Source organism: Danio rerio, chromosome 9 (assembly GCF_052040795.2).
Source record: "Danio rerio strain M-AB ecotype USA chromosome 9, GRCz13ab, whole genome shotgun sequence".
NCBI lineage: Eukaryota > Metazoa > Chordata > Actinopteri > Cypriniformes > Danionidae > Danio > Danio rerio.
This window is the reverse complement of record NC_141029.1, coordinates 55,175,269-55,196,945: the sequence shown is the minus strand read 5'-3', so window position 1 is coordinate 55,196,945 and position 21,677 is coordinate 55,175,269. Positions and strand designations below refer to the sequence as shown.

The 21,677-nt window shown below is 37.3% G+C and overlaps 1 protein-coding gene and 2 long non-coding RNA genes across 6 annotated transcripts in view; 2 read left to right on the top strand and 1 right to left on the bottom strand.

The window, feature by feature from the left end:
- Window positions 1-21,677, top strand: part of LOC147835447 (uncharacterized) — a 479,758-nt gene that overhangs the window by 392,499 nt on the left and 65,582 nt on the right. The window lies entirely within an intron of this gene.
- The window catches only part of map3k13 (mitogen-activated protein kinase kinase kinase 13), a 120,005-nt gene that overhangs the window by 43,396 nt on the left and 54,932 nt on the right, over window positions 1-21,677 (top strand). For 2 of the 4 annotated variants that reach the window (XM_087268467.1, XM_087268465.1), the window contains exon 2: window positions 95-171. The gene's annotated coding sequence lies outside the window, so the exon portion shown is untranslated. Of the gene's footprint in view, window positions 1-94; window positions 172-10,920; window positions 10,969-21,677 lie in introns of those variants that run through there. The other 2 variants (XM_087268468.1, XM_087268466.1) reach the window with 1 other exon arrangement.
- On the bottom strand, window positions 537-5,002 carry LOC147842460 (uncharacterized). The gene is made up of 3 exons (XR_015500095.1): window positions 4,385-5,002; window positions 1,175-3,093; window positions 537-828 (listed from the first exon to the last, which is right to left on the bottom strand). It is a non-coding gene; the product is annotated as an uncharacterized LOC147842460 (long non-coding RNA).

Here is a 21,677-nt window from a genome sequence, read left to right as displayed (position 1 = left end):
TTTTTTGCTTTTTCCTTCGGAAAGTGCGATGGCCGCGTCTGATTACTGACCTCATGACCTCTGAACTTTGACCATCTGTATTTATTATTTACAGGTGTGAAGAAAGCCGCAGATACGTTGCACTCGGGGCATCAGAAGCATCTCAGGAAATGAGCCTCAACTTCTCTGGAGGTAAAAACTCTGAGCTTTATTGCTATTATTATTAATATGCAGCATGACATATTAATATATTAATATAATATTCAGTGTATTTTCATACACTGAAATATGATGATGCAGAATAAACTTAACTGGAGGAACAGCCTTTTCAGTGGATATTATTTTAAAAGAAAGTACAAAGTGTCTTTCTTTGTTTTACATTTTGTCCAGAGTGGTGTAAAGTTTTCTTTGGAATCCTTTGTAAAATTTGCAAGCCATTTCTGCGTGAACATTGTGAAGAATACTCCAAAATGTATTGAAATTGAGTCAAGGTCTTTGATGCTTTATTGCAATTCAATTTTAAATTTTATACACATTATTTTATTTATTTTATTTATATAAATTTTAACATGTTAAATAATAAAATATGAATTTATTAATAATTAAAACATATTTCATGGTTTCCACTACATTTATTCTTCCATGGCAGGGCGCCACACCAAAATTCATCCCGTCTTGGCTACATTACAGCTTCTCATTCAAAACATTCAGTTGTTGTTGTTGTTTTTTTAATAGCGGGTTATAATCGCACTTAAACATGTTAAAAGGTAAGTGAATTATAACAGCGCAAACTTTTTTGTCATCGTAGTTGTGCTGTGTGTTATTTGTTTAACCCTTTAGAGTGACATGCTGATTCAATTCAATTCAATTCAGCTTTATATGTATAGCGCTTTTACAATGTAGATTGTGTCAAAGCAGCTTCACATAAATGGTCATAGTAACTGGAACAGTGTGGTTCAGGTTTTAGTGTTTAAGTTCAGTTCAGTTCAGTTTAGCTCAGTTCAGTGTGATTTAATCATTACTGAGAGTTCAAACACTGAAGAGCAAATTAATCGATGCGCAGCTCTACCAATCCTGAACCATGCGAGGCAGTGGCGACAGCGGAGAGGGAAAAAAAACTTCACCTGATGGGAGTGAAGAAAAAAACCTTGAGAGAACCAGACTCAGTTGGGCACGACCATTTTAATTTCTCCGCTTGATTGACTGACAGGTGCGTGAAGCTAATCAGGGCTGCACCTGGTCGGTGGGAGACAACAAGGGAAGGCTAGGTTGCTGCCAGTTGTGGTGTTAGTGAGGCCAGCAGTGGGCGCTCAACCTGCAGTCTGTGTGAGTCCTAATGCCCCAGTATGGTGAAGGGGACTCTTTACTGCACTGTAAAAAAAAAAAAGTTGAGTTAACTTGAAAATTTAAAGCAACCAGCTGCAAATAAACTTTGTGTCTTTTAAGCTTTACTGGTTGAAGTTGTGCTTAATCATTTTTTTTAGGATGACTGAAAAGGCTGGTTTAAGTCAAGTATATTTTACGGAATAATTTGGCACAACTTCAACCACTAAAGCTTAAATTCTTTGCAGCCAGTTGCTTTAAAATTTTAAGTTAACTCAACTTTTAATTTTTTTTACTAAAACGCTTAAATGAAGAAATCAAAATTTAAAGACTCCTCAGCTGAATTTTTTACTTTCATTAAACAAACAGTTCCAAGCATGCCGTTAAATAATTTTTATCAGTAAATTCAACTCTGATCACAAAAATATGTCCACGTAACTTACGATTTTAATCTGAGTTACCAATTTGTAAGTTGGATTTTTTACAGTGTGCTCAGGAAGCGTCGTCAATCGGATGAGACGTTAAACTGAGGTCCTGACTCTCTGTGGTCATTAAAAATCCCAGGATGTCCTTTGAAAAGAGTAAGGGTTTAACCCCAGCATTCTGGCAAGATTTGCCCACTGTCCTCTGTCCATCATGGCCTCCTAACCCTCCCCATATCATAACTGGCTACATCACACTGTCTCCTCTTCACCAATCAGCTGGTGTGTGGTGTGTGGTCTGGCGCAATATGGCTGCTGTCACGTCAGAGGTGAATGCTGCACACCGATGGTAGATGAGGACATTCCCCCAAAAATGTGTAAAGAGCTTTCAGTGTCCATTAAAATTGCTATAAAATTGTAAGGAATTATTATTAATATTATTATTAAACTGTCAAATGTAATCAACTAAGTAGAAAAAAGCAGCAAAATCAAATTGTAGGAGTGTATATTTAACTGTTTTACTTTTCCTGTCTTACCAAACTAGGCCACTTCAATACAGTTACTTGCTGGTGTGTAGCTCTACATGTTGCTTCTGTTTTTTTTCCGTTTTTATTTATTTATTTATTTTTTATTTTTTGCATACCCAGCATGCTTTGCTTTGCACAGGCTGGGATAAATGAAGGAAAGGCCTGAGCCAGTGGAAGTTTCTGTTGTTCTGCTTGTACTTCTGTGCTGTGGTTCAGCATAAACTGGATGGGGGTTTAGATTTGCTTGGCAAACTGTTACACCTTTTTAGCTCGAAATACAGGCATTCAAGGTGATACACCACAAATTTCATTTTCTGCCAGCAAAAATCATACTCATAAACTCTTATAAACAGACATGTTATGAGCTCTGACGTTGATAATTAGCTGTGTAAAGCTTTTGTATATGCTTTTGTTGAAACGATCAAGTTCAGTAATCAAATGTGAAAAACTACATCACCCATAATGCTTTACAGAACATTCCACCAATCAGAGTCACAAGGTGTGCCAAAAGAGATCTTTAGCCCCTCCTACTCCCATATCATCACAGCAAATGACACAAGCAAGCATTACTATGCTTTACAAATACAACCCCCAATCAGAAAAAAAGTTGGGACAGAATGCAAAAAAAAAAAAAAAGACAAATGCTTTGACTTGTATTTCATCACAGACAATATGAACACAAACTATTTCATGTTTTGTCCGGTCAACTTTATTTCATTTGTAAATATACATCCTTTCCTGACATTCAGACCTGCAACACACTCCAAAACAAGTTGTGACAGGAGCAGTTTAGGGCTAGTAATCTGGTGAATTGGTGAAATATAGATGTGATTTGATGTCAACTGGGCCCGGTTTTTCAAAAGGTTTAATCCAGATCAAATTGATCCAGATTTAATAATTCTGTTTTTGCGATCAGTGATCACGTAATCCAGCTTACTTTTTGAGCCAGTTTTTCAAAGCAACATCGAATTGGATCAATCTGATCCGGATAGGAATTTTTCAGGATCACTAAATCTGGATTACCAGTGCTCAAACAGGATAGGAAATCACAATGTAGAACTATAGATATGTGAAGAGCGACAAGTAGACTAGCCAGCGTGGGGTCAATTTAACTTTATTTTTTTAAAATGAAAACTAAGAAAATGTAATAAATATTAACTTAATAATAATAATAAATAATAAAAACAAGAAAAAGCCCACCCCATCCTCTTCCTGCAGTCCGCTCATCTGAGACCTACAACACTGTACATTGACAATATTTATAAAATGTTTCAAATATAGATTAAATAAAAAAAAGACTTAATGTCAAAAACTCCACAATGAGTTCAGACTTCCTCATCTGATGTGGAGAGAGCAGCTTGTCTGAGCGTATCCTTTAGGAGGCGGATCTCAAGTTATTGGCCTTGGTTTGCTGCAGTTTGGTCAGATTCAGTTGTTTCTCTGCCAGATGAAGCTGTGCTTCTGCCCTTTCAGTCTCTTTTTGCAATTGTTGAAAGAGATTTCAAAAATCAGTCATTGCCATTCTTTGCATTTTTTGTTTATTTTGTAATCATTGCATGCATCACTAAAAAATATTCTAAAAAGAAAAATATTTTCCATTGTGATGAATATATATATCAATTAGTGTCAGAATAAAATTAATTGTTTTTGGTCAGTTTTGACAGCTGTTTGGGGGATTATTTTATGAGGCCAAACTCTTTCTACTTTGCTGTAGGCCTATACTGAAAGGCTGAATACGTTAAAGCCAATAATCACTATAACCTGATAGATGAACAAATAAAATTAAAACCTTATGAATAAATAGTATATCTCGTAAGATACTGCATGATCCAAAAATAGTATTGTTTAATACATTTTTTAAGTTTTCTTTAAATTTTAGGCATGAAATCCACGCTAAATCCACCCTTCTGATGGGATCAGTTTAATCCAGGTTTTTTGGATCAAAGTGATCCAGATCCTACAAAAAAGGTCTGAAAAACCCAAACTAAAGGTTTGATCTGGATCAAAACCAAGATTGGATTATGTGATCTAATCCGATTACGTAATCCGTTTTTTCTTTTGAAAAACCCATTTTCAAGATTTGATCCAATCCCTTATCCAAAATCCTAGTGGATTACTTTTGAAAAACCGGGCCCAGGTGATTTTAATTATGATTTGGTACAAAAGCAGCATCCAAGAAAGGTCTAGTCCTTTAGGAGAAAAGATGGTCGGAGTAGTTTGCCAACAAATACATGAGAAAAAGTTTCAAAATGATTAAAAACAATGTGCCTCAAGGAAAATTGAAAGGCATTTGGATATTTCACTTTCAACAGGGCAGAACGTCATTAAAAGATTCTAGGAATCTGGAGGAATTTCAGTGTGTAAAGGACAAGAGTGCAAGCCTAAGCTGAACAACCGTGATCTCCGATCCCTCAGGCGGCACTGCATTAAGAATCCACCAGCCATATCACCCCATGGGCTCAGGGCTACTTTGGCAAACCTTTGTCAAGTGCCAAAAGCAAGCCCTATGTTAACAGTGTCCAGAAGCGCTGTTGACTTCTCTGAGCTTGAAGGCATCTGGGATGGACCATCTCACAGTGGACGTGTACTGTGGTCAGATGAATCAGTATTTCAGGTGTTTGATGGGAGCAATGGATGCCATGTGCTCTGAACCAAAGAAGAAAAGGATCATCCAGACTGTTACCAGCAACAAGTCCAGAAGCCAGTGTCTGTTATGGTATGAGGTTGTGTCAGTGCCCTTGGCAAAGGTAACTTGCATTCTGTGATGCACCATTAATGTTGAAAAGTGCATGGAGCACAATATGCTGCCTTTTTTTTCCAGGGATGTTCCTGCATATTTCAACAAGACAATGCAAAACCACATTCTGCACACGTTACAGAGTCCTGGCTGCAGAGAAAGAGGATACAGGTACTTGACTGGCCTGTCTGCAGTCCCGACCTATCTCTAATAGAGAACGCGTTGCACAGTTTTAAAATGCGACAACGAAGGCCCCGTACCGTTGCCCACATTAGGACATGTTTGCAGGATGACACCTGAAACACTTCATCACTTGGTGTCTTCAGTCCCTAAACGTCTTTTAAGTGTTGTGAAAAGGAACAGCAACATCACAAAGTATTTTTTGTATGTGTTGCAAGACCCAAATTGGAATACCTAATAATAAAAAAATTAAAAAATAACAATCATGAGGAACACATTCAATAATGTTTGTTGTATTGTCTGCATTGAAATACAAGTCAAAGTACATTTATAAATCGCTACTTTCTTTATTATTTGTGTTTTATAGTCACAACTTTTTCTGATTTGGGGTTGTAGTTAAATATTTATATATACATATTGCACTCAATTTAAAACCTATTATTCCAACTTTATATAGACTAAATAGCTTTATATTTATCTTATTTTAAATTAGATTGGCAGTCCTTTAAGTCAGTGGTTCTCAAAGTGGGGGTCGGGACCCCCCGAGGGGTCATGGGACAATGAAGTGGGTGGGGGGGGGGGGGGGTGATTTCCAAAAATCTATTTATTTTTATTAAACCATAAGAATTAACATAGTTTATCCATAACCTACTGAAGAGAATATATTTTAGTAACTATAGTTATAGTTAGGGGTGTAAGGATACACTCAGCTAACGATATGATGTGTATCATGATATGATGTTCACGATTCGATATGTATCACGATATTTGGAATAAAAATTGAAAATTAAACTGAAATGCAAATTTTACCAAGTAAACTGTTTTTTATGTATTTCTTTTGTTTCAACTTGTTAAACTGAACCTTCTTTAAGAAAATAAATTAAACAGGCCTGTCTCTGGAAAATAAAACAATTTAAAAACTTCTTAAAATATATTATTGAAATGACAGAGACAAAATTAAGGAACAATTTAAGTAAAGGTGCAAAAAAAAAAAAAAGCTTTCTATTCAATTGAATTTAACAGTAAGAGCTTAAGGCTTTGCTTGGTCACTTGCGTTTTTTGTGTTTGCAAAAAAAATCTACATTTCCAGGTATTTAATTCATATTTAATTCAATTCATTTAGAGATATCTGTAATTACAATTGTGACTAGTCAACTCATTTAGAGATATCTGCAAATATTTTTCAATGGTTGTCAATGGAGGAATATGACTAGTCATAATATATTTGCAGATATCTCCAATCTGATTTCGTACTAGTACAATTGTAATTGCAGATATCTCTCATTGTCATGCTGACTAGTCGAATTATAATTATGACTAGTCAAAATATAATTAGAGATATCTCAAAATATATTTATGGATAGTCAGAACAAAGGTTTAAATGCTAAAACGGCTTGCCATACGCGCGTCTTTCATAGTCCGCCCTCACGGTCAGCTCACGTCATGTGTGATTTTGCATCCGCCAATACATCATTATATGAAGACAGAATGATATTTTAGGCTGAATTGTACCTTATAAATACAGTATGTGACTCTTTCAACACCATTAGAAGGTTTCCATATCGCTGTGCAAAGTATGTAAATCACTGTGAAGACTTTAAAACTTAGGCTATGTTTGACCCAGTATGCGTGTCAAAAAGCGGACGAGTCTAAAGCAATGACTGTACAACCGAAACGTTGCTAGACGTCTGATTTTGAGAGGATGGGCCATCCTCTATTTCAACTCCACTCATCTTGGTCTGCTAACATTACTGCTGCTGCAATCTGAACTCACGTGCGACAGCAGGTGGAACGTAGCTCACGTGCAAACAGCTCAACTAATAAGAGAAAACGGACGTCATATCGTAATCAAATCGTCATAACGCCACGATGCATATTGTGACATTTTTGCATCGCAATAGATTGTACAACGATAAATCGTTACACCCCTAGTTATAGTTATTATATACTACTGTATATGGTTACTGTAGTAGCTTATAGTTACTAGTTCTATTGGATTGCGTAAACTGGGGTAATTACATTATATTAAAGACACAGCAATAGTTTTAGATGCAGGAGATTGATTTTATAACACCAGGTTAAACTTCCTGGCACATTTTCAGCACTGACATACATTTAAAAAAAATTAAACAAAGAATATACTTGGGTCTATTTGTGTGTGTGCACCATTGGATGCCAGGTTCCTGTATGTATAACCACCTCAGAAGATATTGGCGTTTGCGAGTCACTGGCTTTGTTATTTTGGGGGTCGCTGGCTAAAAAGTACAGGAACGCCTGCTTTATGTGATTGTAGTTTTTTCCCTCATTAGGTTCACAGTCTTGTATGTTTTTCTGGTTTTCATACAGTAAAAAAGATGCATGACAGACAAGCCGAAACATGAATGTGGATATAAATATATGGATTTTAATGTATTCACTGACAATCAATGTGATTCTCTGTTCCTAGATGAGTCTGTGTTGTTCGGCAGTTGCTATCTCAGAATAACATACCTTGTTATGTCTCAACTGGCCAATCCAAATCGAGTATTTCAGACAGCAGTGTGATAGCGACTGACAAAGTTGTATCTCGATTTAAGTTGTAAGCAGAATTAAAAAGTGGGAAAGGGTCACTGTGTTCATTCACTGAACCTGATATTAGTTTACTATTATTGTTGTTTACAGCTTCTTTAGACTCAACCTTGGATTATTAAGCCAAATATGGGCTTTAGAGCAGCTTTTCACTCGACTTTCAGTGTCTGCTGGGCTTTAAATGCAGAATTAGAGGTGATGCTGACGTCAGTTTGGAGAGTTATTCGTCTGGCTTCTGTTTGAACGGGACTTAATGTGTTTATATGGGATGGGATTTGGGTTAAAAATAGCAGTGAATGTACAAATGCACTACAGAATTTCTTCAGTCACATGGTCAAAGCATGCAGAAGTGAATGAGATGCACATGCAAACCAACGTGTTTGCGAATACACCAGATACCAATCACCTTTATTTTTCTGGTTAATGTTAGTTTTTTTGATAATCCGCAACCTTACATAGATGTTTTTATCCAAAGTGACTTATGTTTGTTACATGCAGTTCATGCATTTTCTGAGAATCAAACCCACAATGTGTTCACTGCGATTCATTGTTATTGAATTAAATACTTAAAAGGGGCCTATTATGCAAAAATCACTCCCATAAGGGGTTTAAACACAGTTGTGTGGCAGCAGTGTGTAAATATATCCAGCTTCTAAAATGAATAGATATGATTAATTTTATTTTTTATAATCCCGCTTGATAAAACATGTCATCAGAGTCAGAGTGGGAAAGCCCCGCCCACTAGTGATCTCTTCCTCATTAGCATAAACAGCCCTAAGTGAGAAGCAGCTGTGATGTAATAAAGTATTTGTGAAATATAAATGTTTATCGAGAAATAAGGGACTGTTTAAATTGGCCCCTGTACTTGCTTATATTTTTATTCAGTTAAATGAGCTGTTTCCTTTATTATTACCATCAGTCTCCAAAGTATTATTGTTTTCCCTTATTTTAAGAAATTAAAACGATTAGAAATTGTTAAAAATTAGAAATGTAGAGAAACAGATGCATTACATATCCTTCCATCCATCCATGCATCCATGCATCCATGCTTGCTTCTTTACTTACTTCTATCCGTAGATCCATCTATCCTTACTTGCATCCATCCTTACTTCTTTCCATCCATCCTTACTTACTTGCATCCATCCTTACTTACTTGCATCCATCCATCTATCCTTACTTGCATCCATCCATCCATTCTTACTTTCATCCATGTTTCCACCCATCTTTACTTCTCTCCATCCTTACTTTCATCCATCCATTCTTACTTTCATCCATCTTTACTTTCATCCATCTTTACTTCCATCCATCTTTACTTCCATCCATCCTTAATTCCATCCATCCATCCTTACTTACTTTCATCCATCCATCCTTACTTTCATCCATCCCTCCATCCATCCTTACTTACTTTCATCCATCCATCCTTACTTTCATCCATCCATCCATCCTTACTTTCATCCATCCTTATTTCCATCTATCTTTACTTCCATCCATCCATCCTTGATTCCATCATCCATCCTTACTTTCGCTCATCCCTACTTTCATCCTTATTCCCATCCATCTTTACTTCTATCCATCCATCCTTGATTCCATCCATCCTTACTTCCCTCCATCTTTTCATCCTTCCTTACTTGCATCCATCTTTACTTCAATCCATCCTTCTATCCATCCATCCATCAATCCATCCTTACTTTCATCCATCCTTCCATCCATCCTTACATGCATCCATCTTTACTTCCATCCATATTTACTTCCATCCATCAATCCATCCTTACTTTCATCCATCCTTACTTGCATTAATCTTTACTTCCATCCTTACTGACTTCCATCCATCCTTACCCACTTCCTTACTTACTTACTTACATAGGCTATCTACCTACCTATTGGTAGTTTATATTGATTTGAAATCAGAATTATTAGCCCCCCTGTTTATTCCCCCCCCCCCATTTTCTGTTTAACAAAGAGCAGATTTCTTCAACACATTTCTAAACATAATAGTTTTAATAACTCATTTCTAATAACTGATTTATTTTATCTTTGCCATGATGACAGTGAATAATATTTGACTAGATATTCTTCAACACACTAGTATTGTAGTGGTTTTCTTGGTTTTTCTCTTACTAAATCAAACTCAGTCTGGAGGTTATGAATATCAGAAGAATATACTTTATTGTCGACAACAAAGGAGAACTTTCAGGAGACCCCCAGTAGCATCTCTGTCTGAAAAATTCTGACTCACTCAAATTCTAGCCTGTTTAAATAGTCTTCTACTCCAGTTTTTTTCTTTGTTCTCCATATATTACACAAATTCCACCTAGGTTAACCCCTGACCTCAATTTCCACCTAGGTTAACCCCTGACCCAAACCTGGTAACTATATAACTTATCCAGTTCTTGTGATATGGTAATTCTTCTAATGGTATGCAAGTCTACAAGCAGATTATATACATACACTTTGAATATATATATTAACTTCACACTTTAAAGAGTATAAAATCCACCTCAGTATTCAGCTTGGTGACGTTTAAAGGCTTAACTAGGTTATTTAGGCAAGTCATTGGGAACATTGTTCTGTAGACCAGTGGTTTCCAACCTTTCTTTTTCTGAGACCCCCTTTTCCCACCGGAAAATATTGTAAGGCCCCCTCCACATTTACTGTGACCTTAAACTTATTTAAAAAAAAAAAATAGAAAACTGCTTTTATTCTAGCCAAACAACAATAAAACAGACTTTCTCCAGAAGAAAAAATATTATAGGACATACTGTAAAAATATCCTTGCCCTTTTAAACATTAGCAGAATATAAAATGCACTTAATAATCATATTTTTGATGTCAGATGTATCTGATTGATCACCAAACATTTTTAACAAATACAAAAGGTGACCTATTTAAATTTAGGCTGATGCACAAGCACCGCTGAGATGCATTAGACTCCTGCGTCCCGTGTTAAAATTCGCTGCCACATTCTGTCTTTCTCTCTCTCTCTCTCTCTCTCTCTCTCTCTCTCTCTCTCTCTCTCTCTCCGTGTGTGTGTGCGCGCACCGAAGCTCTCTGCATTGTATCTGCGTCATCAGCCCCCTTCATTCATGAAAAGTGTGACGTGAGCAGCTCCACTGCCGCCCACTCAAACCATGCAGAGCTCTCTCTCTCTCCCTCCCTCTCTGGTGTTGGTCTGGCTGTGTTATTCAGCTGTTTCTCTGCTTCAGGAGGATCATGCATGGCAGTCCCGTCAGCTGTGAGTAAATGCACCGCAGCGCCGCGTCTGCATTCTTGCATTGGGCTTCAACATTACATTTGTCTTTCTCTCTATCTTTATTTGTCAAATCTCTGTGTGATTTTTCTCTCTTGTATGAGTGTGTGTGTATCTGATGTGGTTGAATGACTACCTTGCTTGTGTTTGTGATGCGCATTCGAGCTGTGTTTGTCTGCTGTTTGATGCTGCGATTCTCCGTCTCGCTGCCCTCTGTTGAAGGACAGATGGAGGAGCCAACAGACACTCACACACATGCGCACGCAACTGAATGACTCGTCTCGGGGGAATCGCATGTCATGCATTTTAAAAATGTCTCTTTCCATTTCTTTTGTGTTGGTCGGCTTGTCAAGGGCTCTCATTGTGATTGAGATCTTTAATTAAAGGAGTATATTACTTTACATTGTCTCTATTAAATGGCAGTTTAGTTATTTCTGCTTGATAATTTAACAGAATGATTCATGTTAAACACTCGCCGGATAATGTCTGTTCAATGCTTGCTAAACTACATCTGCTCCTGTTTGGTGTTTGATTGATGCAAGTCAGCGAGTAAACGGTGACGCGCATCATTCAGATCCTGAGTTCTGATTGGTTGTGCCTTGTTTGGAAAGTAGTGGATGCATACACTGTGTGTATGAATGCTTTGTGGAATTATAATGCTTGAAACTGTCAAATTAGTAACATAAAATAATAATAAAATAAATAACTTAAGAACAGGGTAACTTGATTTGGGTTTTGTCACAATGCCAACATTTCTGTAGTTGCTGCTAATAATAGTAACATGTCATGGTTCATGGTACCAGTTCAGTTAATAAAACATTATTTGACTCCTTCCTTTCCTTACATTTTGTTTCATTCCTTTCCCCTCCCCCTTTCCCTTACTTTACTTTCCCTTTGCTTCCTTTTCATTCCTTTTCTTTCCTTTTCTCCTCCCTTTCCCTTCCCTTCCATTACCCTTTCCTTTCTTTTTTCTTTCTTTTTCCTTTACTTTCTTTTCCTTTTCCCTTCCCTTTCCATTTCCTTTCCCCTTTCTTTCTCTTCCCTTTCCTTTCCCATCCCTTCCATTTACCTTTCCTTTCTTTTCTTTCATTTTCCCTTCTGTTCCTTCCCTACCTTTTCCTTATCTGTCCATTTTCTTTTCCTTTCCCTCCCCTTCCTTTTCCTTCCTTTTTCTTATCTTTCCTTTTTCTTTTCATTTCCCTTCCCTTCTATTTAATTTCTTTTCCTTTCCTTTTCCCTTCCATTTTCTTTTATTTTCCCTTCCGTTTCTTTCCTTTCCTTTTCCTTTCTTTCTCTTCCATTTCCTTCCATTTCTTTTCCTTCCATTTCATTTCCTCTCTTTCCTTTTCCCTTCCCATTAACTTTCCTTCCTTTCATTTCCTCCTTTTCCATTTCCCTTTTCTTTCTCTTCCCCTCCTTCCCCTTTCTTTTTCTTATTCCTTACCTTTTTCTTTTCCTTTCCTTTCCCTTCCTTTTCCTTCCCTTCCTTTTTTTCTTCCCTTTCCTTCCATTTCCTTTTAAGATAACAACTTGTTGTTCTCTTCCTTCCATTTGTTTTCTTTCCTTTTTCTTTTACCCTTCCTTCCCTTCTTTTCCCATTTCCCTTCCTTTTCCTTTATTTCTTTTTTCTTTTCCTTTCTTTTCCATTTTTTCCTTTTCCTTCCCTTCCTTTTTCTTTCTTTTTCTTTGTTTTCCTTCCCTTTCCCTTACCTTTCTTTTCCCTTTCCCTTTCACTTGCCTTTCTTTTTCTTGTTCTTTTCTTTCCTTCCTTTCTTTCTTCCTTCCTTCTACAAATTTTGTGACTTCGTATATTTTCAAAGTTCATTATTATTGCAAACAAAACTTAATGTTGTTGTTGTTTTTTGTTGTATAGAATTATATTATATACTTTTAATATAATAATATGTATGTAATGTATAATATTTGTTTACAATTATATATTTCTGAACTGTATTTCTTATAATATGTAATAATAATAATAATAATAATAATAATAATAATAATAATAATAATAATAACTTTTATAGTTTTAAACAATAAATTTCTAAGTAATACAAAATATGTTATTTAAAATTTTGTATCTTGCATAAATAATATATCAGTAATATAATTTTAAATAGGATTATCTTATATTATATTTGATTTGATTTACTAGTATTTGTATTAATATAATTTCTTAAAATAAATAAAATAAATGTAATATATATGAATTATATCTTATTATATTAAACTAATATTTTAGAATAAAACATTATTATATTATATTATATTATATTATATTATATTATATTATATTATATTATATTATGAATTGTTGTCCATCTGTTTCTCAGCTGGTCGAGAGCAGCTCAGTTTCTATATAAGTTTACATCTGAGCAGGTTTATATAAGCTCTGGTGAGCAGGACAGTGGTTTAAAACAACAAAGACAGAGAGGCTCCTGGGAACTACTCATAGAGACTAATACAAGAGCTTTACAGATGGAATATAAAACAAGAGTGCGTGTGCGTGTGTGTTCGGTCCGCAGCAGCTAATGGAAGTGCCAATGTAAAGTATTGATTATGTGTCACAGCTTTAAAAGCGAAGAGGGAGATGAGAGAAAGGAGCTGGAAGTGGCTGTAATCTGAAGTCGTGTCATACGTTGTGTCATTATAGTGTGTGTGTGTGTGTGTGTGTGTGTGTGTGTGTGTGTGTGTGTGTGTGTGTGTTTTAGAGGAGAGCAGCTGGTCAGATGGAGTCTCTTTGTTGTCTCTCTGGGATTTTTCTCTTCAGACCTAAGCTCAAGTGTTTTCTTGCTCTTCATTTTATCTTCTCATTCTTTGCTTCCTTCTGCGGTGTTTGTTCATAAAGTATTCTAATAGAGCACAACAGTCCAGTTCTATTTATTTTACATTTTTATTCTATTTAAAATGTTTCCGGATGTGGTGTTTAATAGTCATATTTTTCTTCTGGAGAAAGTCATATTTGTTTTTTGTTTGGCTGGAATAATTTTTGTTTAGTTTTGGGAAAAAAATTGAGGGTAGTACTGGGCAAAATGGCAAAAAAAAAATCATATCAGTCGATATCGCTAATTATCACAATAAATGTCAAATCTTTATATCAATTTTGCAGATATGGCTTCCGAGAATGCGTGTTTCTTCACACGCAGTACTGCAATTTATCACGCGCAGTCATGCACTGTACTTTGGCTGCAAAGGCCGCCTTTTCATAAAAATAAAAAAACATCCCTGTGCTTTACGCAATAGCCACAAGGAACAACCACTTTTCCATTGACTCAGTTGTCATGCATTTAGATCAAGCGGCAACCTCCCGCTCTCCATCAGGAGGCCAATACGGAAGTAACTGAAACTGCAATTTATCGAAAATCCGCTAGTCCTGGCTCCATAATAGAGCAAATTTCAATTGAGCCCACTGTTAGAATGGCCAACTTTACAGCAGAAAAAAAGGTGTTTACAGCTTGAGACAAAAAAAGATTTTGGTTCATAAAGCTAATATTACCCTTCATGACAACTGTGAGGCGGGTGAATTTTTTTGTAACTCATCAGTTTCCTTTATATTAAGTTATGTTAAGTTTGCATAATTAAGGGCGTGGCCACTTGATTGACAGCTCAGTCTCGCTGTCGCCGTCACGTCACCTCAGCTGACTCCGGCAGATTAGCCACTGATTTCGGCATGTTCATCATATTTTTGTGTTGTTTTATGTGGCTTTACACAGTCAGTCGCCTTTTGGGATTATTTCCTACAATTATCAGATGATATGGGATGCTGTGTGCACTTAATTGTGCTCACAAACCATTCACGTGGCCTCTGTTTCCCATGCGAGTAAAGTTATATACTCGTATATCATCTCTATAAATGTATTTGTTTTATTTAAGATCATGTATAATGTTCTTTAGAGCTGTAATGAACTCTAGAATCTGACAGATTGATCAGCTGTAGGCTCTAGAACAGTCATCTGAAGTGATGTCATACAGTGTTATGCTGGATTTCATCAATAGTCTTGCATTTACTGACACAGACTATATCTGAAGTGTTTGGAAGTAATTTGCGTTTTCCTCCTGTAGAAAAACATCATAAGAACAATGCTTAGTGGCTCAGTGTGTTACTACAGTGTTTTTAAAAGGCTAAACACTTTATTGATATAGTGTACAGCCAAGCACATGTGGTCAGAACACAAACGAGTCGCAGGTGATAAAGTATTAAGCGTTCTCCCAAAGTAAAGTGTGGCAGGTCCAGGCAAAATGCCAGCAGGTGTCTGTAGCTCCGCTCACTCTCCGCCTCTTTGCCCTTGTTTGGTATCCCGCCGTGAGTGCGATGACGCGCAAACAAAATGGCGACGGTTGGCCACGCCTACTTGTGGCTTCTTTTGCGCTCTTCAGAAACCTATGTGTGACGTCACGGATACTACGTCCATATATTTTACAGTCTAGAGTTTAGATGCATGTACAGTATTTGTATGCAAGAGCGCTCTATTCAGCTCCGTCGATGCCTCAAGCTATAACATTTTATTACAAAGCCCTATCTGAAAAAAAAGATTTGAGATATTTTCTAAAAACAATAAAGAAAAGAGTTTATTATAATTTTATTATTTTAAAATAAATATTATTTATAAAGTAGGGATGCACCGAAATGAAATTCTTGGCCGAAGCCGAAGCCGAATAATAATTAAATTCTTGGCCGAAGGCCGAAGGCCGAATACCGAATGCGGTGTTTTGCATTTTTTTCCATTTAGTTTGCCAATTTTTTCACCATTACAATAATTAAATAGTAAAAATTTGCTTTTTACTATTTTGTGTTGCTTTTCAGAGAAATAAATCAAATAACAAAAAAATATAATTTCAAAAATATTTATTTAACACTGAACATTTTTTACATTCCAGCAGATAATATACAAACAAAGCACAACATAACTTAAAATAAATAAATTAGTAAAATAAAAAAATATTTTTATTTGGCCATCTTTGAAGCCCCCCTTCTTGAATAGCCTATGTTAGGCCTATAACTGACTGCTGAAAGAATGTAACTATGTCTACAACAACAAATGTGCATTGAATAGTGCAAAAAATGTGGATGACAACAAATGAATAACTGTCCTAGACATAAGCCTATTTAGCCTACTTCTTCAGGAAAAGTGGCAGGTTCTTCTTTATAAAAAGTAGCTTCTCTGCTGTCTCGCATGAAAGTCGGTTCCTCTTCTCATCGATGACATGAGATGCAGCACTAAACAGTCGCGGCTCATCTGTAGTACGAGCCCGTTTACTCTCTGCGCTGTTTTTATCTCCTGCACTGTGCATCACCGGACCGTCCGTCTCCAATACCTAGCGGCTTTCCCAAGTCCAACTCGGCGTGGATCATTTCTCGTGTGCGCAGCTTTTTCCCCATATCCAAGTAATGATATTTTATATGGCGAAAGAAGTAAAGGTGTTCTGAGTCCGCCTGACTAAATAGTGCGCTGACAGCTTCTAAGAGCGCTCTTTTAGCTGTTTTCACTCCGTGGTCTGTTTCAGCCTCTTTGTTTAAAAGACGCTTTAGTGCTGCAAGTAAATGTATGACGTCTGCCACAGATGAGCTTATCTCTCTTGTTATCTGCTCAAAGGGGGCGAGAAGAGAGAGAACGTTCCTCTGGAAAATTCAGCAGAACAGTGTCTGCAAACGGCCGTTTTTGCCTCTTTCTCTTACACTTTAAAGCTCTTCCACACTGCTGACATGTTTGCTGCATAAAGCGCGCGCCTCTCACTCTACGCGGGTTACTTTTTGATCGCGGCATTAAAAACGTCATTGTTCGGCAAAATTTATTCGGCCTTTTTACTTATTCGGCCGAACACCGAAAGGGCTTTTTTGACTATTTTCGGCCGAATAATTTCGGTTGCCGAATATTTGGTGCATCCCTATTATAAAGTATTTGAATACGAGGAAATTAATTTATTAATTTGGAAACACAGCAGGTAAAAATGTGTTCTATGGCATTAAACTAGTGTTTATGTTTTTATATATTGTGGTAAAATTTAAAAATGTAATTAATCATCACGAGAAAGTGATCAAATCGTTTGTTACGACATCAAAACCCATCCCTGCTATTTTAAAATAAGGGCAGCACTAAAGGTTTATAAGACACCAAGGGGTAAGGATCTTCATACCCATCCTATTGTGAAATGGATATATAATGCTCCAAAGAAAAGGAACTGTTTCCTATCTCTACTGCTGTCTTTCTAATATAAATGCACATACTTTCTCAAAAGAAAGACTATCTGATCTGTCTCTACCCGATACAACTATCGATTGGGGAAACTGTATGGGATAATACATTCCACGCTTCCACAAACCCTAATCACCAGTTTATTCATTTTAAAACTATCCACACGGCAAATTTAACCACACGTATACGACATATCATCTGTTTATCTCCAAATCCATAATGTAATGTAATGTAATGTGTATTTATATAGCGCATTTATTGTGTATGGCCATACACCCAAAGCGCTTCACAATCATGAGGGGGGTCTCTCCACACCACCACCAGTGTGCAGCATCCACTTGGATGATGCGACGGCTGCCACAGGACAACGGCGCCAGTGCGCTCACCACACACCAGCTATTGGTGGAGCGGAGAGACAGTGATAGAGCCAATTCAGTGGAAGGGGATGATTGGGTAGCCTATCTGGAGACTTATTTTTGCAGTTGCACCTGTTATTTATAGCCTAAAACCTCACGTTAATTCTTGTTGTTGTTGATTTATTATAAGGGAACATAAAGGGCACAGGTTGTTATGGAGAAAAATAAACGGTTTTGCTTTTTCACAACAACCAATAAATAAGCTATTATTATTAATATTATTATTATTATTATTATTATTATTATTATTACAGTGAAATAATTCATTAAATATGACAGGGCGAGGTGAGCTTGTGTCGCGGAGAGCTGTGACACTGCGACTCCGCCCGCTCTGATCATACACGTGTGGTTTTCAGCAGCGGTGTGAAGGAGCCGCCTCCAACTCTTTCTGTAGCAAGCTACAAGCCGTTTATCGAACTAACTTAATCTTACATACCAAACAAAACCTTGATTCCCTAGCTTTTCTAAATGACATTACAGTAGTAGAATATAGCCTAAGTTGGAGATATAGCGTTTTGCAAAAATAATAATAATAATAATGAAAAAGTTATGTTATGTTGTGTACATTCTGGCCAAATCTAACTCTAAGTCGTATTAATATTAATCAATCTTTGCATATATTATTCCATATATTTATGATGTATAGTTTTTTTTTTTTTACCAATTTAAGATGTTTGACAGTGTTAAGATTAATGTGTTGCATGTTGGCTTGGTTTTTGACAAATTTATGAACTATTTATGAACAAAATTGTGAATGAACTTGACTGTTGATGTCTTTAATAATAATGTCAAATAAATAACATTTCTCAAAATGGATATCTTGTTTTGCAACAAAACTCTTGAAATAGAGATTTTAAATGTCATATTAAAAATGACATTGTGCAGGTAATCATAAGCATGCAGTTTGTTTATCATTTATTCTAAAACAGTAAAAACAGCATTGTGTAGTTGGTTAAATAAGCATTTGTGAGTGTGTATACGCTGCTGTGAATGTGAGCGTTTGACGTGTGGAGTGTGTTTTTCGCAATGTGCTGCGGCCCCCGGGGCTCCGCGTCCCCTGAGAGCGTGAGGATCGGGACCCTGCGGTGTGTGTGACGTGGGACTGATGCGCACCGTCAGATTGTGTGTGTTTTCCTCAGTCTCTGCAGTCTTTTTTTAGCAGCTGCTGCATCAGTGTTAAAATGAGTCACCTCCAACTCCTACAAACCAGCAGCGCCATCCACCATTCACAATCACTGTGGTAAAAGCTTTTCTTTTGAAAGCCAAGATTCATCCATTGTTTGATTACACTTTGGTTAAATGTCTCGTCTCATGAAGTGCTTTGAAATGTGCAATTTTTATTCCATGTTTGACTTTATCTGAAAACATGAAGATGGGGGCGGGACATATAGTAGCAATACGGGACATATATCAGCCAATAGCATCTTTGCCAGTGTTGAGCTCAAGTGCATCAAATGAAGCATCTTGAAGAGGGCGGGGCAACTAGGTTGCTGGCGGAAGTGGTGTTAGTGAGGCCAGCAGGGGGCGGCCAACTTGTGGTCTGTGTGGGTCCTAATGCCCCAGTATAGTGATGGGGACTTTATACTGCTCAGTGAGCGCCGTCTTTCGGATGAGACGTTAAACCGTGTCCCGACACTCTGTGGTCGTTAAAAATCCAGGATGTCCTTCAAAAGGAGTTGGGGTTTAACCCTGGCATCCCGGCCAAATTTGCCCACTGGCCTCTGTCCATCATGGCCTCCCCATATTCCAATTGGCTTCATCTCTGTCTCCTCTCCACCAATCAGCTGGTGTGTGGTGTGCGGTCTGGCGCAAAATGGCTGCCGTCGCGTCATCCAGGTGGATGCTGTGCACTGGTGGTGGATGAGGAGATTCCCCCCTAATGTGTAAAGCGCTTTGAGTGCCCAGAAAAGTGCTATTTAAATGTAAGGAATTATTTTTATTATTATAATTTTTATGTGTTTTATGATACTAGAGATTTGTTGAGGCTGGAATGGCATATGCTGTGTAAAAACGTGCTGAATAAGTTGGCGGTTCATTCCGCTGTGGCGACCCCAGTTTAATAAAGGGACTAAGCCGAGAAGAAATGAATTAATTAATGATACTTGAGATCATTTTATTGGTAAGACGATTTAATGAGAAACTGAAGAAAAAAATAAATAATTGAATCATTTAGGTCAGGGGTGGCCAACCCTGTTCCTGGAGAGCCACCTTCCTGCAGATTCCTTCATATTAAACACACCTGCCTGTAATTATCACGTGGTGTTCAGGTCCGTGTGTTTGATATGGGGAGCAAGCAACTGAAATCTGTAGGAAAGTGGCTCTCCAGGAACAGGGTTGGCCACCCCTGCCAAGGCACGTAGTACATATTTAACAAATAGATTTGCTTCTAATCATCTAAATCGTAGCGTCAGCGCATTCAGAAATAACGGTTTGTTGGCAAAAGCCGCTAAACGCCACTTGCCTTTGACAGCGAAAGTCGCTATATCCCGAGAACCAATCAGAAGGTGCAAATCGAATCATATGTTGTCAATGTAGCAGCACGCTGATACGCCGGCTTTATGAGGAGATTATTTTATTCCAATATCGATTTTAAAAGTCAGAGTTTGATGAACTACATGAGCCTGTCTGACTGTGAGTAAATGGCAAATGAAAACATCTCTTACCTCAAAACTCTGTGCATTATATGAGAAAACCCTGTACAGTGGGAAGTGTAGCATGCATTCATAAAGTTTTTTTGCACATCGACGCTACTTTGAATGAGTCTGATTTACTATACATTAAACGGCAACTCCATTTCACGAAAGACCGAGTTAAGATGCCGTTCTTTTATCCCACGTGGATGCTATCCGTTTGTTAAGTGGTGACTTGTTGGTGACATAAGTGATACTGTTTCCGGGTCCAAGCTGCCACTCATTTGAGTTTAGAAATTATTCGTTTATGATCACTTTTTATTCATTCATTCATTTTCTTGTCGGCTTAGTCCCTTTATTAATCCGGGGTCGCCACAGCGGAATGAACCGCCAACTTATCCAGCAAGTTTTGACAGCCACAAGACATTTCTGACAGGGTATTCGAGTGTCAGAATGTTGTGTGACTGCTGTACAGGAGTTATTAATTGGGATTATAGATCGCAAAATTTAGAGTTTTTTTTTTTTTTTTTTAAGCATGACGGTAAAACATGAATGCGGTTATGAATATATTAATACATGTGTTTTTTTGCCGTAAAAATTAGTAATAATGACAAAAAAACACTACTTTGTGTATCTCCTTACTTTCGGGTTCGGCAATACTGCCGTTGTAAAAGGTGTATTCTGGGAAATTTTCTTACCCCTTGGTTTAAAGTGTGGTCTTGAAAAATCTTCATTCGAAGGGCTATACACCCCTTCCCATGAGCCCTACGCCTTCAAGCTACATTGGGACAACCCTACCCTTTGGCGTGCACACGCAAAACGAGGGGTAAGGGGAAGGGCTAAGGGGTAGAATTGGGATTGGGCCTTAATCTCCTCCCTTGGCTACGTCAGACAACAGACAGACTTAAAGGAAGAAGATCTCACGTAGCGTTTGTGAGAAATACTACAGTAAGAACTTTACCAATAAGTATTTGTTGTGCAGTTGCATCGACGAGTCACACACAATGTCATTACAAAGTTCATGCGCGCGCGCACACACAGATACACATGCACAACGCAGCACACACACAGACAGACAGAGCACGTTTAACTTTACACTCTTTTTGCATATGTGACAGGATACTGGTTAATCTCCACTGCTGTATGGATATCTGTTATGTTAATGTACAAAGTAAACCTGATTTAACGTCCACAAACCGGGATTGAAGCGTCTTCTATTATAACTGTTCTGACACACAGCTATGCTGATGATGTAAAGCTGAAGTGAATCACTGTAGTTCATTACACACGTGCACTGTTTTAAAACATTTTAAACATGAAACTCACTCTTCTTGATCACATTTGATGATGATTGATTATCCTAGCGAACTTAAACAGTTCTTTCATTCCTGGTTGTTTTGCGCACTTCCTCACTTGTTGATATGATTATACATGTGACTACCGGGACATGTTAA